At 46.4% G+C, this 23,013-nt stretch overlaps 1 long non-coding RNA gene across 1 annotated transcript; it reads right to left on the bottom strand.

Annotated features, from left to right (window-relative positions):
- Positions 1–10,410: 10,410 nt before the first annotated feature.
- LOC136513326 (uncharacterized) lies at positions 10,411–12,522 on the bottom strand. The gene is made up of 2 exons (XR_010773337.1): positions 10,976–12,522; positions 10,411–10,748 (listed from the first exon to the last, which is right to left on the bottom strand). It is a non-coding gene; the product is annotated as an uncharacterized lncRNA (long non-coding RNA).
- Positions 12,523–23,013: the final 10,491 nt, after the last annotated feature.

The following is a 23,013-nucleotide window of genomic DNA, read 5'->3' as shown; positions in this document are numbered from 1 at the left end:
ATCACGAGGTTGGCCTGAGCCGAGTTCTCCAACGACATCTAAACCCTAATCCGATCAGAGAGGGACGCAACCAGTGACGGGAAGCCACCAGATGCGTCGCCTCCGGACTGCGTCACCGGACTTCACTGCCTTAACCGCCGGTCGCCACTGCCCATCACCGACGTCCTCTTCCCCGACCATCGCTGCCCTAACGTAGATCGACTCCATGGCAGACGCGAGTGGATCTTCCACTGCAGTGTCAAGTTCTCCACCCCTCTATGTCTCTCGTTGCAATAGTAGATGTACTAGGGCTCGTGATTCTATTTAACCGCAAGTAGCCCATCGGATCTATCCCTAGTACGATCTACAGTTCTAACAATGGTACCAGAGCCATCGGTTTCTAGGGTTTTAGATCTAGAATGGGTAAACCGATTAGAAAAATAAGTAGAAGGTTAGATCCAGTGCGGGTCTAACAAGAACAATGGGTTCGGTTGAACCCTAACCCTAACTGGTTAAGGAAATGAGAAAAGAAGAGGGTTTCAGCCTTAAGAACGTAAGAGCCGAACCCTAAACCCGTGAACCCTAAACCTAACTATCCCCAATCGGTTGAATCCGAGAACTGAAAAAAGAACCAAATTCGAAGGGGAAGGGGAGGCCTACCTCGCCGCTGCGCTGCGCTACTGTCACGCTAGCGCGTGGGGAAAAGAAGACCGAGCCGGGGGTGCTGCTCGCCGGGCTCTGGCCAAAGGGGCGCCACAACCAGGCCGCTTGACGGTGGCGCGCTCACCCGCGTGGGGAGCGCGCGCTCCAGCGAGGGGGCCGGCGACGACGCCGAGTCGTCTGCTCGCTTACGCACGCTCTCACTCGGTGGCTGCTGTTGCTGCGCTGAGAAGAGAAACGAGAGCGGCAAAGAGAGAGAGCAAAGAACCGAATGATGTTAGGGTTCGGGAGGAGGCCGGCGTCGGCGGGTTTTGTTCACCCGATCTCGACGCTCGTCCGTCGGATCAAAATGAACGGCGCCAGATGATCGGGCCGACTCGCAGCCCAGGCGAGCGAGGGCGCGAGGCCAAAATCCCAGCCCAGGCCCAGGTTGCGGCCTAGGCGCAGGGGAGCGCGCGGGAGAGCGCGTGGACGGTAGTGGGTCGGGCCGAATTCCCGGCTGGGCCGAATGAACAGTGATGAATTTAATTAGTTTTTTCTTTTTTCTTTTTCCAGTAAATGTTTATTTCCTGGAAAATTGATAAATTGTTTAAAGAAAATAGAAAAGAGAATTTTCCTGTGGGTAAAATTCACAAAATTGAGATTATTTTTCCGCTGCGTATTTAAAGATATATTTTTCATTATTAAATTCGAACCAACGGAAGAATTTAATTTTGAAAATGGATATGTTTTAATTGATTATAATATTGTTATTATTCTGACCAACGTTGATTAATGACAATATTATGATGAGTTTTTTTGTCATGTATTAATTCTATTTCTGCCCAACGGTGATGTAGATTTAATGTATAAACAATTGTATATTTTAATTTTGACCAACGTTGGAATCAAGGCATACAATTGTTGTCATTATTTATGTTCTCACACTACATGAATTGTGTTTTTAGGCGGATACAACTTGATGGGTTGTATCAAAGAGATCCCCACTCTCAAAGGTGATAACTACACGGAGTGGAAGAAAAAGATTGACCTGGCCTTCATCTTGGCTGAGGTGGACTGGGTAGTCACCACACCGTGTCTCACAGAGCCTGTGGCACCGGTGAGGGAGACAAATGAGGCTGATGCCACTTGGGCAACAAAAGAGAGGGATTTTGCATCCTAAAGAATGTCCTATGACCTTAAGCATAGGAAGTGGGTCACTGCCAACAAAAAATATTTGACTGTGATAAAGAACACGATTGAGCCTACAACTGTGGGCTCAATCCCAGAGCGTGACACCATCACTGAGTACCTCGAAAAAAATGAAGAGTCAATTCACTGGCTCTTCAAAAACATATGCTACCCAGCTGATAAAGTAGCTGGTGACAGAGAGGTACTCAGGTAATAGTGGCATAAGAGAGCACATACTAAGAATGAGCAATTTGGCATCCAAGCTAAAACCAATGGATCTGGCTCTCAAGGAAGAGTTCCTTATCATCTGATTTTTGCTTCCTTGCCAAAAGAGTTTGACACTTTTGTTGTCAACTACAACATACAGCCCGAAAAATAGGACATGGAGAGGCTCATGGCTATGTGTGTGCAAGAGGAGAGAATGAAAGCTGCCAATGATGACTCTATCAATTATTTAAAAGATAATAAGAAAAAAGAATAATAATGCTAACTCCTCCTCAAAGTCAAAGGGAAAGGGTCTCATGCTGCATCAGCCTCAGCAAAACAAGTTCACAGTAGAGAAAGACTAATGTCTCTATTGCAAAAAGACGGGATATTATAAGAAAGATTGTCCCGATTACTTAAAGATGATCATGGCAAAGAAAGGTGAGAACATTATTACGTTCATAAATAAATCCCTATATATACAGTATTCGAAATCTACTTGGTGGATTGACTCAGGTGCAACTGTTCATGTTGCTAATTCTTTACAGGGATTCCGTTCGACGAGGACTACGCAAAGAAGCGAAAGACACATTAAAATGGCAAATGGAGTCCGAGTAGAAGTTGAAGCCGTTGGCGATCTTTCTCTAGAGCTTGCTAATGGTTTTAAACTTATACTTAGAGATGTTCTTTATGTTTCCTCATTACAGAGGAACTTGATTAGTGTTTCATGTTTGGACAATGATGGATATGATTGCTATTTTGGAAATGGCAAATGTAAGATAACATTTAATAATGCATGTGTTGGTCTTGCTATCTTACAAAATGAGCTTTATTTGTTATTACTATGTGATGATGTGAATGTTGTATGCGATGATGGGAACGTTGCGTACAATGTGAATGTATCATCATCTACGGATGTAAACAGAAAACGAAAGAGAGCTCACGATGCGTTGTCAAAATTATGACACTGTCGTTTAGGCCATATTTCGAGAGGGAGAATAGAAAGACTAGTTAAGAATGATATTCTTCCTCCATTAGAGCTCTCAGATTTAGAGCAATGCAGAGATTGCATTAAAGGAAAATATGTAAAAAAAATTAAGAAAGATGCCAAACAAAGCGCATGAATTCTATAGATTATTCACACAGACATCTGTGGTCCGTTTCCTGTAAAGAGTGTGGATGGTTATGATTCGTTCATAACATTCATAGATGATTACTCCTGTTATGGCTACATTTATCCAATCAAAGAAAGAACAGAAGCATTGGATAAATTTAAGATATTTAAGGCAGAAGTTGAAAACCAACATAATTTAAAGATTAAGATAGTTAGGTCCGACCGTGGGGGGGAGTACTACGGTCGGCATACCCCATATGGTCAAGTTCCTGGACCTTTTGCAAGGTTCTTACAGGAGAATGGTATAGTAGCCCAGTATTCTACACTGGGCGAACCTCAGCAGAATGGAGTAGCTGAAAGACGCAATCGTACCCTAATGGATATGGTGCGTAGTATAATAAGTTACTCCACCTTACCATTGAGCCTGTGGATGGAGGCGTTAAAAACCGCTATTCATATTCTCAATAGAGTACCAAGTAAGTCGGTGCCCAAAACACCGTATGAGTTGTGGACAGGAAGAGTACCCTCACTAAACCACTTACGTGTGTGGGAAAGTCCTGCTGAGGCTAAAGTATTTAACCCAAACATTGGAAAGCTAGATCCCAAAACAGTAAGTTACCATTTCTTTGACTACCCAGAAAAGTCAAAAGGTTTTTGTTTCTACTATCCAGATAGACATACAAAGTTTGTGGAAACGAGACACGCTGTCTTCCTAGAGAATGAAATGATGAGGGGGAGCATGATAGCTCGAGAAATTGACCTTGAAGAGAAGCGGGTGTATGCGCCCACTCTGATGATTCATGAGCCATTTTTCTCACTACCTGCTGTCGCTGCACCGACAGTTCAAGATACTGTGGTGCCAACACCTGCTGTTATTCCACCTGTGGCAACAATGAATGATGATAAGGAACCTGTTCTTTAGGATCCTATAGAACTAATTGCCACACATGAGGGGGAGCAACAACAGCCTCAAACAAAAGATGTGCCAAATGTGAAGGACCCTAGAAGGTCTCAAAGAGTTAGAAAATTAACTATTCCTGCTGATTATAAAGTGTATAACACTAAGGAATTTCAAATGGAGAACGATCCCACCTCATTTGAAGAAGCCATGAGAAGTGATCATTCATCAAAGTGGCTTGAGGCCATGGAAGATGAAATGAAATCTATGAATGCCAATAAAGTTTGGGATTTGGAGATAATTCCTAAATGAGCCAAAACAGTAGGGTGTAAATGGGTCTATAAAACAAAGCTTGACTCTCAAGGAAATATAGAGAGATATAAAGCACGACTTGTGGCAAAAGGATTTACGCAAAGAGAAGGGATTGATTACAATGAGACCTTTTCTCCAGTCTCATGTAAGGATTCCTTCAGAATCATAATGGCATTAGTGTCACATTACGATTTAGAATTACATCAGATGGATGTAAAGACGTCATTTCTCAACGAGGACTTGGAGGAAAGTGTTTACATGGCACAACCAAAAGGTTTTGTCATGGAAGGAAAAGAACGAATGGGATGCCGCCTAAAGAAATCCATTTATGGATTAAAATAAGCTTTAAGACAGTGGTACTTGAAGTTTGATCAGACAATAAAGAATTTTGGGTTTAAAGAGAATGTAGAGGACAATTGTGTCTATACAAAGTTTAAGAATGAAAAGTTTATCTTCCTTGTCCTGTATATGGATGATATCTTACTTGCTAGTAGTGATGTCAGTCTACTACTGGAGACAAAGAAGTTTTTGTCCTCAAAATTTGATATGAAAGATCTTGGTGAAGCTTCGTTCGTTCTAAGGATCGAGATTCACCGAGATAGAAGTAAAAGGGTATTAGGACTGTCACAAAAGGCATACGTAGAAAAGATCTTAAAGAAATTCAGTGTGCACAAATGTAGTTCCTCACCTGCTCCTATAGTCAAGGGCGATAGATATGGAGATTTTCAATGGCCTAGAAACCAATATGAGATTGATCAAATGAAAGTGGTTCCATATGCTTCAGTTGTCGAAAGCTTGCAATATGCTCAAGTATGCACGCGCCCTGACTTGGCATTTGTTACCGGGTTACTTGGTAGATTCCAGAGCAATCCTAGAATAGAACACTAGAAATTGGTAAAGAAAGTCTTGCGTTATTTGCAAGGAACGAAAGGCCTCATGATGACGTATAGAAGATCTGATTCACTCCATATAGTGGGATATTCAGATTCTGATTATGCGGGAGACGATAGAAAATCCACGTCTGGATATGTATTCACTCTCACAGGGGGAGCTATTTCATGGAAAAGCTCAAAGCAAACCGTCACTACATCGTCCACAATATATGCCGAGTTTGTAGCATGTTATGAGGCAACAGGGCAGGTGAACTGGCTAAAGAAGTTCATACCCGGTTTGAAGGTGGTTGACGACATCTATAGATCACTTAAGTTATACTGCGATAATAATCCGGCAGTACAGTATGCTCACAACAATAAGTCAAGTGGTGCTGCCAAACATATTGACATAAAGTATTATGTTGTGAAAGATAAAGTCTGGAATCAAGTCATAAGTCTTGAGCATATAAGTACCGTAAAGATGCTCGTGGATCCGCTTACAAAAGGCTTACCACCCAACGTGTTCAGAGAACATGTAGCCGGCATAGGTTTAAGGGAAAGCCTATAATTCCTGGACAAAAGAAGGCCCAAAGATAAGTATCTATTTCAGAACAGAGTAGTGTGTTGTAGCTGTTAAATCTATCAGCAATGGACCGTGACGATGAGACATGCTCTATGCACTAATCTGTAATGGAATGAACAAAAGTAAATGATATGAAAGTGAAAGATGGAAAGAGATCAAGGGGGAGATTGTTAGATTAATCTCTAATCCTAACTAGGCCGATTCGCGCCCTGATCGGGGGCGCCCAACCCACCATGGCTAGAGGGGCCCTGTCACACTGCGCTATAAAAAGAGGTGGGGGCCGGCGGCTCTTATCACGAGGTTGACCTGAGCCGAGCTCCCCACCGAGATCTAAACCCTAATCCGATCAGAGAGGGGCGCAGCTAGTGACGGGAAGCCACCAGTCGCGCCGCCTCCAGACTGCGTCACCGGACTTCACTGCCTTCACCGTCGGTTGTCACTGCCCATCACCGACGTCCTCTTCCCCGACCATCGCTACCCTAGCGCAGATCGACTCCATGGCGGACGCGAGTGAATCTTCCACTACGGTGTCAGGTTTGACACGTCCATCTTCTACTCCACCCCTCTATGTCTCTCATTGCAATAGTAGATGTACTAGGGCTCGTGATTCTATTTAACCGCAAGTAGCCCCTCGGATCTATCCCTAGTATGATCTACAGTTCTAACAGGCTTCTCCCAGGTTGGTGTTGCTCCGGATGTCACATTCTGTGGTTGAGCTTGCCAGGCCTGGTCGAGATCGAAAGCCAGGTCTACCGCCCACTAGACGGCTACCTGAACCGGCAAGCACTGCTCTCCATGTCTCCGCCGATTGCGTTGCATCCATAGAGCATACTGTTACGCCTCCAGGCTCTACTGTTCCGTGTCCGACAAATGAAGGAGAAGATGGGCCGCTGCCCAGGAGGTCCAACCGGCCTAGAGTGCCCAACAAGATGGTGACTGGTGACAAGTGGGCGACGTCGTGATTCCGTAGCTAGCTGGCGATGCTTGAGCACAACTATATGTATGAGTATGAGAGCTTGCGTGAGGAAGAGGCATCAATCTATGACAATTGTAACACATAACTTGCTACTCCTGCAAGAATAACTCATCTGATCCCCAACCTATGGTTTGCTTGCCCTACCTTATTCCAATTCCCCTCTACTTCCCTGCATAAACTCTCAACCGGTTACCAGTTCGTAACAAATTGGTACTTGGAGCACCGATTCCTTGGCCGATTTTGTTTCCTTCACCTTGATCTGGGATCGCAACCCGTGACGGCTGGTTGATCGCTTCGGCGGCGAGTGTGTGAACCCGTAGGTCCATGCCGAGGCTGATCCGATCGGTGATGGAAACGATCGTCGGAGTCCGATCCCACCCTAGAGCCCCACCAAATTGACCACGAGCACTTCACCCGCTTCCGCAAGCAGCTAGGCGCCATGGATCCTAACACCAAGCTCATCCTCGACGAACTCAAATCCGTGCAGACGAACCTCACCAACCGCATCGTAGCGGTGGAGACCTCCATCGGCACGCGTGTCGGTTCCCTGGAGGACGCCGCCAAGGTGTTCGACGCCTGGAAGCCGAAGTATGAATTAGAACGTCAAGTTGCAGAGATGTATCGGTATCCACCGGCGGTGAAAGATGAAATAGAACGTCAAGTTCCCTGGAAGGCCGTATCGGTATCCACCGGCGGTGAAAGATGAAATAGAACGTCAAGTTGCAGAGATGTTGAAATCCGGAGTTATTCAACCCAGTTCAAGTCCTTTTTCATCATCTGTTTTACTGGTCAAGAAGAAGGACGAAACCTTCCGCTTTTGTGTTGACTTCCGGCACCTTAATGCAATCACTTCAAAGGTTAAATATCCAGTGCCAGTTATCGAAGAGCTTTTAGATGAGCTGACACATGCTTCCTAGTTCTCTTGCTTGGACTTGATAGTTGGTTATCACCAAATTAGGCTGCAGCCCGGTGAGGAATTTAAAACAGCATGTCAAACTCACATGGGTCGGTATGAATTTCGTGTTATGGCCTTTGGGTTGTCTGGTGCACCGGCCACATTCCTCAAAGCCATGAATTCGACCTTGGCTTCTTTGCTTCGCAAGTGTGCGCTCGTTTTTTTATGATATCCTCATTTTCAGTCGAACCTATGAAGAACACGTGGAGCATATTCGTTAGGTGTTGGAACTCTTCGCGATCATTGGCAAGTCAAGATGTCCAAATGTGTATTTGCTCAGAGGCAGCTGCGGTATCTGGGGCACATTATTTCTGAGGCAGGTGTCACTACAGATCCGGAGAAGGTGCAAGCAGTCCTTCATTGGCCATCTCCCAAGTCTGTCAAAGAGCTCCGTAGTTTTTTGGGACTCGCTGGATACTATAGACGCTTTGTGCGTCATTTTGGGGTTATCTCCAAGCCTCTTACAGAGTTATTGCGTAAGGGCGCTATTTTCACTTGGACTGACATCCAGGAGCAAGCGTTTCTGGCTCTGAAACAAGCTTTGACTTCGGCACCGGTGCTTGCTCTTCCCGACTTCACCAAACCGTTCGTTGTCAAGACAGATGCCAGTGGCCACGGCGTCGGTGCCGTTCTCATGCAAGGGGGACACCCTCTCGCGTTTCTCGGTAAGGCATTGGGTCCGCGTTCAATGGGGCTGTCAACATAAGAAAAAGAGTACATGGCCATTCTGCTGGCTTTGGAGCAGTGGCACAGTTACCTCTAGCATGCCGAGTTCCAGATCATCACTGACCACCGCAGCTTGATTCAGCTCTCAGAACAATGGCTTCACACCCCATGGCAACAGAAGGTCTTCACTAAGCTAATTGGGATCCAGTACAAGATTGTATACCGCAAGGGCGTCGAGAATGGCGTTGTAGATGCCCTGTCCCGCTATCCCTCTGGGCAATTGGCAGCTATCTCTGTCTGTCAACCACAATGGTTGGAGTCCGTAGTCCAGTCTTACTAGAAAGACCGGCGCGGCTTTGCCACGCCCACTTTAAAGATTGGCCAGTTCATCTCTTTGATGCGTTGCTGGATTTCTAGTTGCTGGGACTGCTATAGCGACCATACAACATACATGGCCTGTCCATGATAGCAAGGGGAGATAATAAGCAAACCGGAGCACTATTGTACCAGAGCCTTGTACTAATTTGTTTTGCTAGTTGCTGTTTTTTTTTAATTTTGCTTTGCAGTGACCTGAAACATCGATGGTACTTTGTTGAAGCTGTTACTTAGTTTAGCCGAAGAAGAGCAACTCCAACAGAAGAGCTATCCATGTTGTGTAATCTATATTTAACTATTTTGGGAAAAATGAGAGATTCCAACAGTTATTGTATCTGGCTTTCTAAAATAGCAAGTCATGTATCCCAGAGTTGTCGCATGCTAGATATAGCTTGCATGTGCCACTAACCATTCTCCTCACGTTATTGGAAAGGTTGTTGGAGTTTTCTGTTTTTTTGCTCGGGTTTCTATTTTAGAGGTTGGTTAAATCATGAGTTTAGCCATTTATGTTTACCAACTCTGTTGGAGTTGCTCTAACTTTTGCATAATGAAAGCCATTTTTTGAGCTCTTGCTTTGTCAGGTTACAGTTGGCACTAAATTTACCTATAGATTATACGAGGTTTACATTTACATTCTTGATTAATCTATACTGAGTTTATACATCAACATATGTATTTTGGTTTATTATCTACTTATGACCAAAATTGTAACACTACTAGTGAAGCTTGATCATATTTGGTGCTAACAAGTTCTGGCCAAAATTATATTTATTTATATTGTAACACTACCTCTTGGGTTATTAGACGAGCCTTGAACCTCAACAGCAGATCTTGGCATGTGGTGGGTTCAATTGCACGAAGTACTGCCCTGACTTCCTCCTCTGTAATGGGTGAGGATTCTCTTCTTTCTGAAAGAGATGATTTAATGTTGCTTTTAATGTTCTGTAAAATCTACAAGATTACTGTAAATTAGTAAATGGTTGCTACCTAGTGGCGCCACACCAGAAGGGCCTGAATGCCATATCAATGCAGATGAGCACAACACATAGGCAAGGCAGATGAGCCTACAATTAAGATGATGAGTCTATCCTTAACTCTGAAGAATAATACCATAGATTATCTTATTTCCTTTTGCTGTTTTCACTTGGCAGAGCATGAAACCTAATGCTTCCATGAATGATGCATTTACACATTAATTTAAGCACTGTCGCATAGATCAATCTCAAGAAGAGATTTTTGATACATGCCTGTCTAACCTAAGCTGTTTGCTCTCGCCGGTGATGGTGTACCAAGTTTGACCTCATACTTGATAAGTAAGACAAAATCAGTTCAGTTATTGGAAGATGTCTAGAATGTTTTGAACAGGAGGGACCAAGATATCTGAAGTAGTTAGCAACTCAACATTGCATTATCAGTGTTTATGCCGAATTTTATTACCTAAGGAAACACTGACTCATGCCCTAAAGAGACCCAGCGAATGCATCGTTTGGATATAGTTTTGGAAAAAAAAAACCTAAACCGAATAGGTTGATTTGGTTAGGAAGAGTGTACCAGAAATTGGATTCATGAGACCAGTTGAATGATGAAAAATAGAGAAAGAGAAGAGGACACATGTAGGAAAAAAAAGAACTTAACTCTCCACTTCATAGTCAGGAAACTCTGTCTTATTATTGCTGCCATTGCACATCAATCCAATATTATTGTTGCCGCTGTCGCGAAACCACTGTCACCAGTCTAGGTTCGAAGGCTGGCACAAACTTCTTAATTGCCTGAATGATGAAGATGGGAGAGTGCAGCAGTCTGGTGTGCATGAACCTATACCATGATGCTCGGTTGCTTGCTATTCAGTGACCGGCATCGTGGGTGACTTGTTTTGTCGATGATCTGGCACACCTTGATGTCGAGTTGCTTCCTCTTTGGTGACTGGTGTGGTGGGTGACTCCTTGTTTCTTTGATGATCCGGTGACGCTGCGTTCATCTGTAACTGAATAATTTTAGATGTTAAAAGACAAACCTGTAATAATCATCTAATTCCAAAAGGAATGCAGAACACATTATTCAGATAACTATAGGTAGTCCCTAGTCTATAAATAGAAACAAAACCAAGAAAGATTGCTGCAGGAAGAGGACACATAGAAGCAAATAGCAAATGACTTTTCAAGTGATAAATTAGAACATTGTGCTAATTTCTATATTGCAGCTAAAACTTACCTTGGCTGAAGGACAAAGGAACTGTAGCAGGAACCTGAAGTGCTCACATAATCCATGTCAGAAATAACTACTTGTAAGATGGAAATTACAAATTCTTAATAGCATTCAGGTGTACCATATAGGCTCAGAATGATATCAGTCTCCCAAGACTATGGAGTTGCATCACATAATTTATTGTGAGGGACAATTTATAGAACTATGAGCATCAAATGTATTCAAATATTTATTTAGGCCAGATAGCCAAAACAAAAAAAAAATCAATAGTATTTAATGGTGTAGCTTCTATTTCAGCCAGACTACACAAACGCTATTCTAAAGTCTAAACAACAAAGTCAATCTAAACTGAATGATCGGGCTAATTCATGTAATCGCCATCAAGGCAAGGACTTAGTTTTGGTTCATCACACAGTTCTGTAGGGAAGTGAGTCACTGCTTCTAATAGCTTGTCGTGCTTTAATCTGAATTTTCTCAAGCAAATGTTTTTCTCTGAAACTTATCTCAAAGCAAAGGTCTGAAGATCCAATTTTTTCCCCAGAATCTGAATAACGTCCATTCACTTCCTTTCATAACTATGTCAGGGCCTGCTATTTATTTGATGAAACTGAAAATTCTGAACATTGTCCATTCAGTAACCCAGAACAACGGATCAATTTCAGTACCTGCTGTTTATCTGCTAATTAATTCAGCAATTGAATCATCCTATCTGATTCATCCGTTCAATAGCTCAAAACTATGCACAGTGAATCGGGTCAGCTGGAGCACGAAGCCTGCACCTGCCGGGACCGTGCGGCTGCCTGGAGCCTGGTGAGGTGATGCCGCAACGATGCGACTCGCCACTCGCCAGCTGCCTGGTGCCGCCGCAGCCCGCAACGGAGTGCTCGCGGGGCCGGGGACTCGCGTTCGCCGTCTAGAACTCTAGATGCGGGCCCGAGGGACTCGCGCCTCCGGGGGAAGTCGCGCCGCCGGGGGGAAGTCGAGTCCGTCGAGCTGGAGCTTGGTGTTGGCGTCAGGGGGAAGGTGCCGCCGGGGAGTCGCGCGCAGAGAAGGGGAGCGGGCGATGGGTGGGAGCAAGCTGGACGCGGACGGCCGGCTCACCGACGCTGGGCGAGGGAGAGTGGAGGAGGAGGTCGCCGGGGTGCCATTTTGGACGCCGTGGGAGGTGAGGGACGAGGCTGCGGCCGCGGCAATGGGAAGGGAGTCGGAGCCGGTGGACGAGCCGGGGTGGCCGCAGCCGCCGTGCCTGCGCCCGCCGCCCGCTCCGGGGTGGCCGGAGCCGCCACTCCGGGCAGCTGGGGCCCCCGCCCACGCCGGGATGGCCGGGACCGGAGCGTCCGGGGTCTCCGCGCCTGCGCCGGGATGTCTCGCTGGTTGCAGGCGCCCGTGTCGCCGCTCGCTCGACGGATGAGCCCAAGAAGGTTCCCGAGGTTTCGGGTTTACAACGAAACGGGTACAGACCAAACCGATCCGCAATCGAACGGCCACCATCGCAAGTTCGCCAGATCGAACGGCTTGCGGCTTAACGGGCGACGTGGCACGATGGGAAGCCCGCTTTTGGAAGCAGGATTAGTATATAGAGATGTTGCCGATGCTCATGCACAAGAGCTTCTGACCAAGCTATCTCTGAAAGCCGATGCTATACCTCATTATTCTCTCCGAGATGGTATCATTCGTTACAAGGCACGCATCTAGGTAGGCAGTGATTCTGGTCTGCACACTAAGCTGATTGAAGCCATGCACAGCAGCGCCATTGGTGGGCATTCGGGGGTTTCAGTGACCTATCGCCGTCTTAAGCAGTTGTTCGCATGGTCAGGTATGAAGGCGGCCGTCCACTCCTTTGTGACAGCCTGTGATGTGTGTCAGCGGGCCAAGCCAGACAAGACCAAGTTACCCGGTCTCTTACAACCATTGTCAGTGCTTGATAAAGCATGGTCCGTCGTATCCATGGATTTCATTGAAGGCCTACCTTCTTCTAGCGGGTTCACTTGCATCCTGGTGGTGGTGGACCTATTTTCCAAATATGCCCACTTTGTGAGTATCAAGCATCCCTTCACTGCTTCTTCAGTTGCTCAGTGCTTCCTCTCCAATGTCTACAAGTATCATGGGTTACCGCAAGCTATCGTTTGGGATCAGGACCGGATCTTTACAAGCACCTTCTGGTGCGAACTGTTCCGGCTTGCTGGTGTGGAACTCCGTCTGAGCACCGCTTACCATCCCCAGTCCGATGGGCAGATTGAGCGGGTGAATCGGTGCTTAGAAACGTTTCTGCGATGTTTTGTTCATTCCTATCCGCGCCAATGGAAGCAGTGGCTCGATCAGGTGGAATTCTGGTACAATACCAGTTGGCATTCAGCTTTGGGGCGTTCGCCATTTGAGGTTCTGTATGGTTACCCGCCTCGGCGATTTGGCGTTTCGGTGGATCCTGATCAACCAGTTACTGATCTCACTACCTGGCTAGCAGACCGAGAACTCATGACTGATGCCATTCGCCTTCATCTGAACCGTGCCAAGCAACGTATGAAGAAGCTAGCAGATGACAAGCGTTCCGAACGGCAGTTTCAGATGGGAGATATGGTCTCTGTCAAAATTCAGCCGTATGTGCAGTCCTCTCTGGCCCAGCGTACCAACCAGAAGCTTGCTTTCAAGTTCTTTGGGCCATACCGTATATACTGCTCGTGTGGGTTCCGTTGCTTACAGGCTTGAGCTCCCGGCTTCTTCTTCCATACATCCGGTTTTCCATGTAAAGAAAGCGGCGAGTGCTCGTCATTCAGTAACGGCTGTACCGCCATCTGAGGACGTGCTCTGGAGTGTGCCTGAACGTATCATCCAGCGTTGCAACAATACCAAGGGTACGCATTCCATTCAGCAAGGTCTTATTAAGGGCTCGTTCGGTTGGGGCATTAGGACGCCAGGAATTAATCCGGCCGGTGAATGCTTCTATAAATTGAGTAAAGATACCGGCTTGGAATTCTTCCTGGGCCCATTCCCGGTCAACCGAACGGGGCCTAAGTGGTCTAACCTTCCTGTGTCTCTCGCTACGTGGGAGGATTTGGAGTACCTGCATCAACAGTTCTCTCGGCGCGCAAGGAAGGGGGATGTTACGCCTCCAGGCTCTACTGTTCCGCGTCTGACAACTGAAGGAGAAGATGGGTCGCTGCCCAGGAGGTCCAACCGGCCCATAGTGCCCAACAAGATGGTGACCGGTGACAAGTGGGCGATGTCGTGATTCCGTAGCTAGCTGGCGAGCTTGAGCGCAACTATATGTATGAGTATGAGAGCTTGCGTGAGGAAGAGATCTATGATGATCGTAACACATAACTTGCTACTCCTACAAGAATAACTATTCTGATCCCCAACCTATGCTTTGCTTGCCCTACCTTATTCCAATTCCCCTCTGCTTCCCTGCCTAAACTCCCAACCGGTTACCAGTTCGTAACACATACATACCTATAATAAACGTTGTTTGATTTTGCACCGAGCCAGCTCTTCCTTCTAACAGATCTTGTGCCCAAGTTTCATGATGCAGAGACGGAAGTTTGACGCCTGTTATTGCCTTGGTCTGATCCCAGAAAGCCCTGGCAACCGTTCAGTCGATCAAAACATGTCGGATGGATTCCGATTCCACTCCACAAACTTCACAGTTCGCAATTGGCTCTATATGCTTGCGGTGCAAGACCTGCCGAGCCGGAAGGAACTCATGAAGGACCCGCCACCAGAAAACTTTGATCTTAGGTGGCACTTTCAGTTTCCAGATTTTCTGCCAACAGCTACTCCCAGAACCGCTTGCTGTTTGTTCGTCATAGTCTCTTATACGTGCCGAATCAAGGAGTCTGTAGGCCGATCTGACAGAGTACAGACCATGTTTCTCTGGTTCCCATACCCACACATCCTTCCATTGGGACCTTGCCGTTGTACGCACGATGGCTGCAGCGTCCACTGGAAAGAAAGTCTGTTTGATGACCCCCTCATTCCACTGACCATTTTCCGACAACAGCTCAGAAACAGTCGTCACCGTCTGTCCTTCAGCTGGCGTGAGCGGGCGACCACCGAAATGGTTTGGTAGCCATTGATCACTCCAGATGTTTGTCGAGACTCCGTTTCCAATTCTTCTGATTATCCCACAAGATAACACCTCTCGGCCTGCAAGGATCGCACGCCAGGTGTGACTTGCATGTTTCCTCCGTGTGCTATTCAGAAAGTCACTGTCATGGTAGTATATGCCTTTAAGCACCCTAGCACACAAACTGTCCAGATTAACCATAAGCCTCCAACCTTGCTTTCCTAGCATAGCTAGGTTGAAGTTTCTCATGTCTCTGAACCCCATACCTCCTAGAGCCTTCGGATATGTGAGACGCTCCCAATTTAGCCAGTGAATGCGTCTGTTGTCTGCGGAGCTACCCCACCAATAATTAGCAATAGGAGATTTCATCTTCTTACATGTCGTTTTTGACAAAAGAAAACAGCTCGAGTAGGCAGGGACTGCCTGGGCCACAGATTTCAGGAGAACTTCCCGTCTAGCACAGCTTGCCTCCCTTCCACTCCAAGTTCCAATCAGGTTCTTTATCATTGTGGGCATAAACTCGAAAGCTTCAGAGGTTGAGCGGCCCACAGCCGTGGGAAGGCCCAAATACTTTTCGGCTAAAGCTTCAGTTTCAATGTTCAGCGATTGCCGCACCTCATCTTTCATATCATTTGTGCAATTCCTTCTGAAAAACACCGCTGACTTATCACGGTTTACCAGCTGTCCTGATCCTCGACTGTACATATCGAGCATTTCTTGCAGTCGTAAGTGTTAGATGGTTTGGTTAGCTGACTTCCGGGGTTTACTCCCTGTCATGCGCTGCCATAGGCTTAGCCGCATGTGTGCCATAGTTAGTTTGCTAGATCCTTGTTTGTAGCTTATGGATGTATTCTTGTTGTATTCACCCGATGTATATGCCACCGCTGGGGGGCTGTTCTCTAGCCTATTTAACACGTAACCGAGGCCCTGGGATGAGTACCTCGTTCTCTCCATCTCACATGGTATCAAAGAGCCTAAAACTCCTCACGGAGAATTGAAGATGTCTTCTTCTTCCTCATCGTTTCTTGCCACTTCCCTCGGCCTTGCCTTCATTCCTGTGACTGAAAAGCTTACGAGGAGCAATTTTCAGTCATGGCAGGCCCAAGTCCTCTCGGCGATTAGAGGCGCCCAGGCCGCGAGCTTCATCAAGCCGACGGCCAAACCACCAGTAGAACTCCTTGCCGCCAAGAGCGGCGATGATAAGGAACCGCCTGTGGCCAATCCGGAGTACGACATCTGGGTGGCCAAAGACCAACAGGTTCTGAGCTACCTGTTGACATCTCTTTCCAAAGAGATCCTCGGCCATGTTAATACCGAGGTAACGGTGGCGGCGGCGTGGGCCGCTATCGAGAAACTGTTCGCGGCGCAGTCCAGAGCGCGGGTCATCGCCACCCGCATGGCCCTGGCGACCGCGACGAAGGGCAACGCCACAATTGCCGAATACTTCGGCAAGATGAAGGGCCTCTCGTCAGCGGGCAAGAAGATCGAAGACGAAGAACTCGTGTCATACATCTTGACTGGGTTAGACGAGCCGTTCGAACCAGTGGTGTCCGCGGTGACCGCGCGCGTGGAGCCAATCACGGTGAGCGAACTGTTTACTCAGCTCGTGAGTTTTGAACAATGGATGGATCTACGCGGTGGTGGACAGCAGTCCTCCGCCAATGCTGCTGCAAGGGGTGGCCATGGTGGCGGCCAGCAATTTCATGGACGCGGCGGCGGCCGCCGCTGCCGCAACGGTGGCGGCCGCGGCGGCCGTGGCAACTCTGGCCACGACGGTGGCGGCCGTGGCTCTGGCTTCCAGCAAGGCGTTTTTGCCAGCTGTGCGGCAAAGAGAGACACACCGTTGTGCGGTGTTTCAAGCGATTCGACACGTCGTTCACAGGTGCGCCACAGAAGTCTGCCTCCTCTGCCATGACCTCTTATGGGGTCGATACTAAATGGTATGTGGATTCAGGAGCCACTGATCATATTACTAGGGAGCTTGAGAAGCTCTCAGTGCGCGACAAGTACACCGGTGGAGATCAAGTCCATGCAGCCAATGGATCAGGTATGAAGATAGATTTTATTGGTCACACTACATTGCAATCCCCAACTAGATCAATTCATCTTAACAACATACTACATGTTCCTAAGGCCAGTAAAAGTCTTATATCTGTTAACTGACTTGCTCGCGACAATAATGCATATCTTGAGTTTCATCCAACTCATTTTTTCATCAAGGAACAGCAGACGAAAAAAATCCTCCACACCGGCAGATGTGAAGGTGGACTCTACCCGTTCAAGCCTTCATCCAATAAGCAAGGGTTTGCTGCTATCAAGCCATCCAGCTCTTTGTGGCATCATAGGCTAGGTCATGCATCTCAACAAGTTGTTCATCAAATACTTAGTCGCCACAATCTTCCTGTTTTTAGAGAGTCCAATAATAATGTCTGTGGCGCGTGTCAGCAAGGCAAACATCATCAGTTGCCTTATCCTAGGTCTAGCAGTGTGTCTTCTAGTCCTATGGAACTTCTTTTTTCAGATGTTTGGGGACCTGCCCCAACATCAGTTGGAAAACATGCTTATTATGTTAGTTTTATCGATGATTACAGTAAATTTGTATGGATCTATCTTTTGCGTCATAAATCTGAAGTTTTTCAATGTTTTCGGGCCTTTCAAAATCTTGTTGAAAGGCAATTCAACTGTAAAATCCGGGCAATTCAAATGGACTGGGGTGAAGAATACCAATCATTGAATTCTTTCTTCACACGTATAGGAGTAGCTCATCAAGTATCTTGTCCACACGCTCACCAACAAAATGGCTCGGCTGAGCAAAAACACCGTCACATTGTGGACTTGGGTCTTACACTCCTTTCACATGCCTCTGTCCCATTGAAGTTTTGGGATGAAGCCTTCTTGACAGCTGTGTTCATCATCAACAGACTCCCCTCAAAGGTTATTGACAACCAATCCCCCTTTGAACGCCTCCATGGGAAAGCACCTGACTATACCTTCTTGCGTACCTTTGGGTGTGCAGTTTGGCCCAATTTGAGGCCTTACAACTCCAAAAAACTACAGTATAGGTCCAAACGGTGTGTGTTCTTGGGTTATAGCCATATGCATAAGGGTTTTAAGTGCTTGGACCCTACCGAAGGGCGTGTTTACATCTCTCGGGATGTTATGTTTGATGAACATGTATTTCCATTCTCTACTCTTCACCCCAATGCTGGAGCACGTCTTAGGTCGGAAATTGCCCTCCTGCCACCATCTCTCCTCGATCCTAATGCTAGTTTTGGGGATGCTTTGTTGCGTGATCAACATATGTCTTCACCTATTTCTACTAATGATGTCCCTAGCGTTGTTTATACTACAGAAGATGCAAGAGAAAAGTCGGCTGAAAACAGTGCTATTTTGGCCTTCAAACAGCGACATCTCGTGCTGCCACTACAAGATAGGGCTGGCGTTGAAAGCGAGGTGGATCCGGCGGTGACTGATCTTCCTTGTACTGACGGATCCGCCTTGGATTCCGCAGCGCCTCGTCCTGGTTCGCCTATTGCTACATAGCCACGAGTTGTCTTCCCCGACTCCAGCACGTCGACAGGAGCCGCGGGATCTTCTACGCCGTCCTCACCTGGGCTTGCTGCTACTGGCGGTGGTGACATGCCATAGCCAGATCCGGTCCAGGGAGGGTCGCTGTCACCCAAGATCCTCCCCTCTGGATCATTTGTGGCCGTGGATCCTGCTGTTACTTCTACCCCGCAGCGACCTGTTACACATTTGCAAAAGGGGATAAGCAAACCCAAGGTATATACAGATGGGACAGTGAGATGGTGCAACCTTGTCACTTCTACGGATGGTGAGCCTTCTACTGTAGAAGCTGATCTTGGTGACAAGAACTGGGTATCTGCCATGGACAGTGAGTACCAAGCACTTCTCCGGAATAGAACTTGGCATCTAGTTCCAAAACCTAAAGGGAAAAACATCATTGGATGTAAATGGGTGTACAAAATTAAGAAGAAAGCAGATGGCTCCATTGATAGATACAAAGTCCGTTTGGTTGCTAAGGGGTTCAAGCAACGGTATGGGATTGACTATGAGGACACATTTAGTCCTGTAGTCAAGGCGGCGACTATCAGACTTGTTCTGTCAATTGCAGTGTCTAAAGGTTGGTCTCTTCGACAACTTGATGTCCAGAATGCCTTCTTATATGGAGTGCTAGAAGAAGAAGTGTACATGTACCAGCCACCTGGTTATATTGACAAGACTCATCCATCTTATGTATGCAAATTGGATAAAGCCCTTTATGGATTAAAGCAGGCTCTGAGAGCTTGGTACGCTCGCTTATGCAACAAATTGGTGAAGCTTGGTTTCATGCCCTCAAAAGCTGACACGTCCTTGTTCTATTATCATAAGAAAGGTCACACATTGTTTGTCTTGGTGTACGTGGATGACATAATTGTGGCTAGTTCTTCCACTGCAGCTACACATGCTCTTCTTCGAGACCTACAACATGAATTTGCTCTTAAAGATCTTGGTGATCTCCATTACTTCCTAGGCATTGAGGTTAAACGGAATCAGGAAGGGTTAGTGTTGTCTCAACAGAAGTATGCATCCGACATTCTATCCAGAGCGGGCATGAGTAATTGCAAGTCCATTGACACACCGTTGGCAACTTTAGAAAAACTCAGTTTGACTGATGGAGATAAACTTGGTACAGAAGACTCTACAAAGTATCGCAGTATGGTAGGGGCGCTGCAATACCTTACTCTAACCAGGCCAGATATCTGTTATGCTATCAACAAGGTGTGCCAATTCCTCCATGCTCCCACAACGGTTCACTGGAGTGCCGTCAAAAGGATCTTACGTTATATAAAGGGATCTTGGAACACTGGACTCAAAATCAGCAAGTCAAATTCCATGATCATTAGTGCCTTCTCTGACGCCGATTGGGCAGGCTGTGTGGATGACAGAAGGTCTACTAGAGGCTTTGCAGTGTTCTTGGGTAGTAATCTCATCTCTTGGAGTGCTCGGAAGCAAGCTACAGTGTCTCGTTCGTCCACTGAAGCTGAATACAAAGCATTGGCAAACGCTACTGCCGAAATGATGTGGGTACAGAAACTTCTACAAGAACTTGGTGTTCCTCATGTGAGAACTACACGGTTGTGGTGTGACAACCTAGGCGCCAAGTACTTGACTGCAAATCTAGTTTTCCATGCACGTACCAAACACATCGAAATTGACTTCCATTTCGTTCGTGAACGAGTAGCAAAGAAACTACTTGATGTCAGGTTTATTTCTTCAGGAGATCAGCTAGCTGATGTGTTCACGAAGCTAGTTTCAGCTGCTCGGATTAAGTGGTTTTGCTCCAATCTCAACCTTGTCAGTGGCTGAGATTGAGGGAGGGTGTTAGATGGTTTGGTTAGCTGACTTCCGGGGTTTACTCCCCGTCATGCGCTGCCATAGGCTTAGCCGCATGTGTGCCATAGTTAGTTTGCTAGATCCTTGTTTGTAGCTTATGGATGTATTCTTGTTGTATTCACCCGATGTATATGCCACCGCTGGGGGGCTGTTCCCCAGCCTATTTAACACGTAACCGAGGCCCTGGGATGGGTACCTCGTTCTCTCCATCTCACAGTAATGCCCCTCTTTGCGATGCTTCTGAAAACACTATGAAGTCATCCGCAAAAAGTAAGTGCGAGATCCAGGGGGCATGGACACCCACGCGCACACCTCTGGATAGATACACTGGCCCCCTCGACTTCAACAAGCAGGACAGACCTTCAGCACACAAAAGGAACAAATAGGGGATATGGGATCACCTTAGCGAATTCCCCTTGTCGGCCTGAAAGATTCAGTAAGAACACCATTCACTCGTACTGACAGGGATGCTGAAGTGACACATCTCATGATCAAAGATAGAAAAGAATCGTGAAAACCCAGCTTCAGCATAACTCTTCTCAGGTATTCCCACTCAACACAGTCATACGCTTTGGCCATGTCAAGTTTGACAGCACAAGCACCCAGTTTTCCTTTCTTTCTTTTCAGGTAATGCGTGCATTCATAAGCTATTAAAACATTGTCCGTGATCAATCTACCAGGGACAAAGGCACTCTGTTCTTCAGACACAATCTCATCTAAGAAGCCTCTTAATCTGTTAGCAAGAACTTTAGAGCACAATTTGTAGATGACATTGCAAAGTGAAATTGGTCTGTAATTCTTCATTTCCTGTGGGTGTTTCACCTTTGGAATAAGAACAATAGTAGTAGCATTAACCTCAGCTGGCAACTCACCACCATTAAGAAAATCCAAGACTCCCTTGGTGATACTTGGGCCAAGTAGCCTCCAATGATGCTGAAAGAAACCCGCTGTAAAACCATCAGGTCCGGGGGCCTTATTAGGACCCATCATAAACAATGCCTTGTGGACTTCCTCAGCTTCAAAAGGTTTAATCAAGTCATGATTCATCTGATCTGTCACCCTTGTTGGAATATAATCTATAACCGGCTCAGGCTCCAAGATCTCCTGCGCAGTGAACATCTCTGAATAAAACTGTCTTACCATGCTTTCGATCTCAGCCTGATCAGTGACCACCGCTCCATCTCCATGGGTGAGGGATGTAATATGATTTCGCTTAGCTCATTCCCGTGACTTGGCCTGGAAAAAAGGAGTGTTGCGATCACCCTCCCTAAGCCAATCCACACGAGACCTTTGCTTCTCCATCACTTCTTCTCTGGAAAGCATCTCTGAGATTTGTTTCATTAGACGTCGTTCCTCAAGGGAGGGCCCAGCACCTATAGAATGCCCTCTTATCTATTCTAGCTCTCTCCTCAGTTGTGCCAGCTTCTTGCGGACTGATCCAAATGTAACATGGTCCCAATCTGACAAGGACCGACCAAGTTCTTCAAGATGGCCTAAAATATTTCCATGTGACACATGATCACCCGGTTGCTGCCAAGCCGATTCCACCGCCCTAAGATACGACGGGTCCTGGCGCCACATATTTTTGTATCTGAAACGCCTTCTCGCACATCGTCGTCTCTATCGTCCTCTAGAACATTCAAGAACAAGGCAGCAATGGTTCAATTCAGTTGTTTGCACGTGCCAAACTTTAATATCGTTGAACAGGTTGAGGAAGGCCGATGATGCTAGCCCCCTGTCCAAATGAACTTTGATATTGTCATGTCCTTGCTACCTATTATCCCATGTATATGGTAGCCCAATGAAACCCAGGTCTGAGAAACCACAGATTTGTACTGCCTCTCTGAAGCCCTCCATCACTACGTCAGATTTGTACAGTAGGAACGGGGGCATTTTTACTGTAGGGGCAGCTGGGGTTGGGGGCGCCCCTACAGTGGGCGTCCTGGGGCCCCAGCAGCCCAGCCGCCCCTACAGATGGCACTGTAGAGGCGGCTGGTAACTTGAGCCACCCCTACAGTTGGGGCTGCTCTGTAGGGGATGGCACGAATAAATAGCAGCCACCCCTTCTTCCACCTTGGGACACACTGTTCTATAAAAAAGGTTGGGAGGCCTTTGGCTCCTCCTAAAAATTGCTCTACTAAGAGAGGAGGTTTTGATCTCAAATCCTTTGGTGGAGAGGCTCTAAAAGGTAAGAAAATGCTTCTCCAACTCTTTATTTGAAGTTTAATTCGTTGGTTAGTGAGTAATTTGATTTTTGGTTTTCTCTCTCTTCCATGGAGCTTGAGCTAGTTATGAGTGAAATAGGACCCTAATTTTCACTATACTAGGATAAATTAGGTAGGGAAGTAAGATTGCATCCTTTGTTGGTACATCTTTGTTGATTTTAGTGTAGTATTAGTGAAGTTTGATGCATATGTCATGAAACCCTATATCTAGATCTAGAACTAGGATTTTGTTTTTTTTTCTTTTTCAATTTTTTCTTTATGTGACTAGGGTTTGCATGTAGGTGAATCTGTAAGATTTTAATTGTTGCTAATGTGTAAAATATCCTCTACCATGGCTACTAATTATCATTTAATATTTA

The sequence above is a fragment of the Miscanthus floridulus genome, chromosome 16, assembly GCF_019320115.1.
Source record: "Miscanthus floridulus cultivar M001 chromosome 16, ASM1932011v1, whole genome shotgun sequence".
Taxonomy (NCBI): Eukaryota; Viridiplantae; Streptophyta; class Magnoliopsida; order Poales; family Poaceae; genus Miscanthus; species Miscanthus floridulus.
The sequence above is the reverse complement of the archived record's forward strand: the minus strand, read 5'-3'. Positions and strand labels throughout refer to the sequence as shown.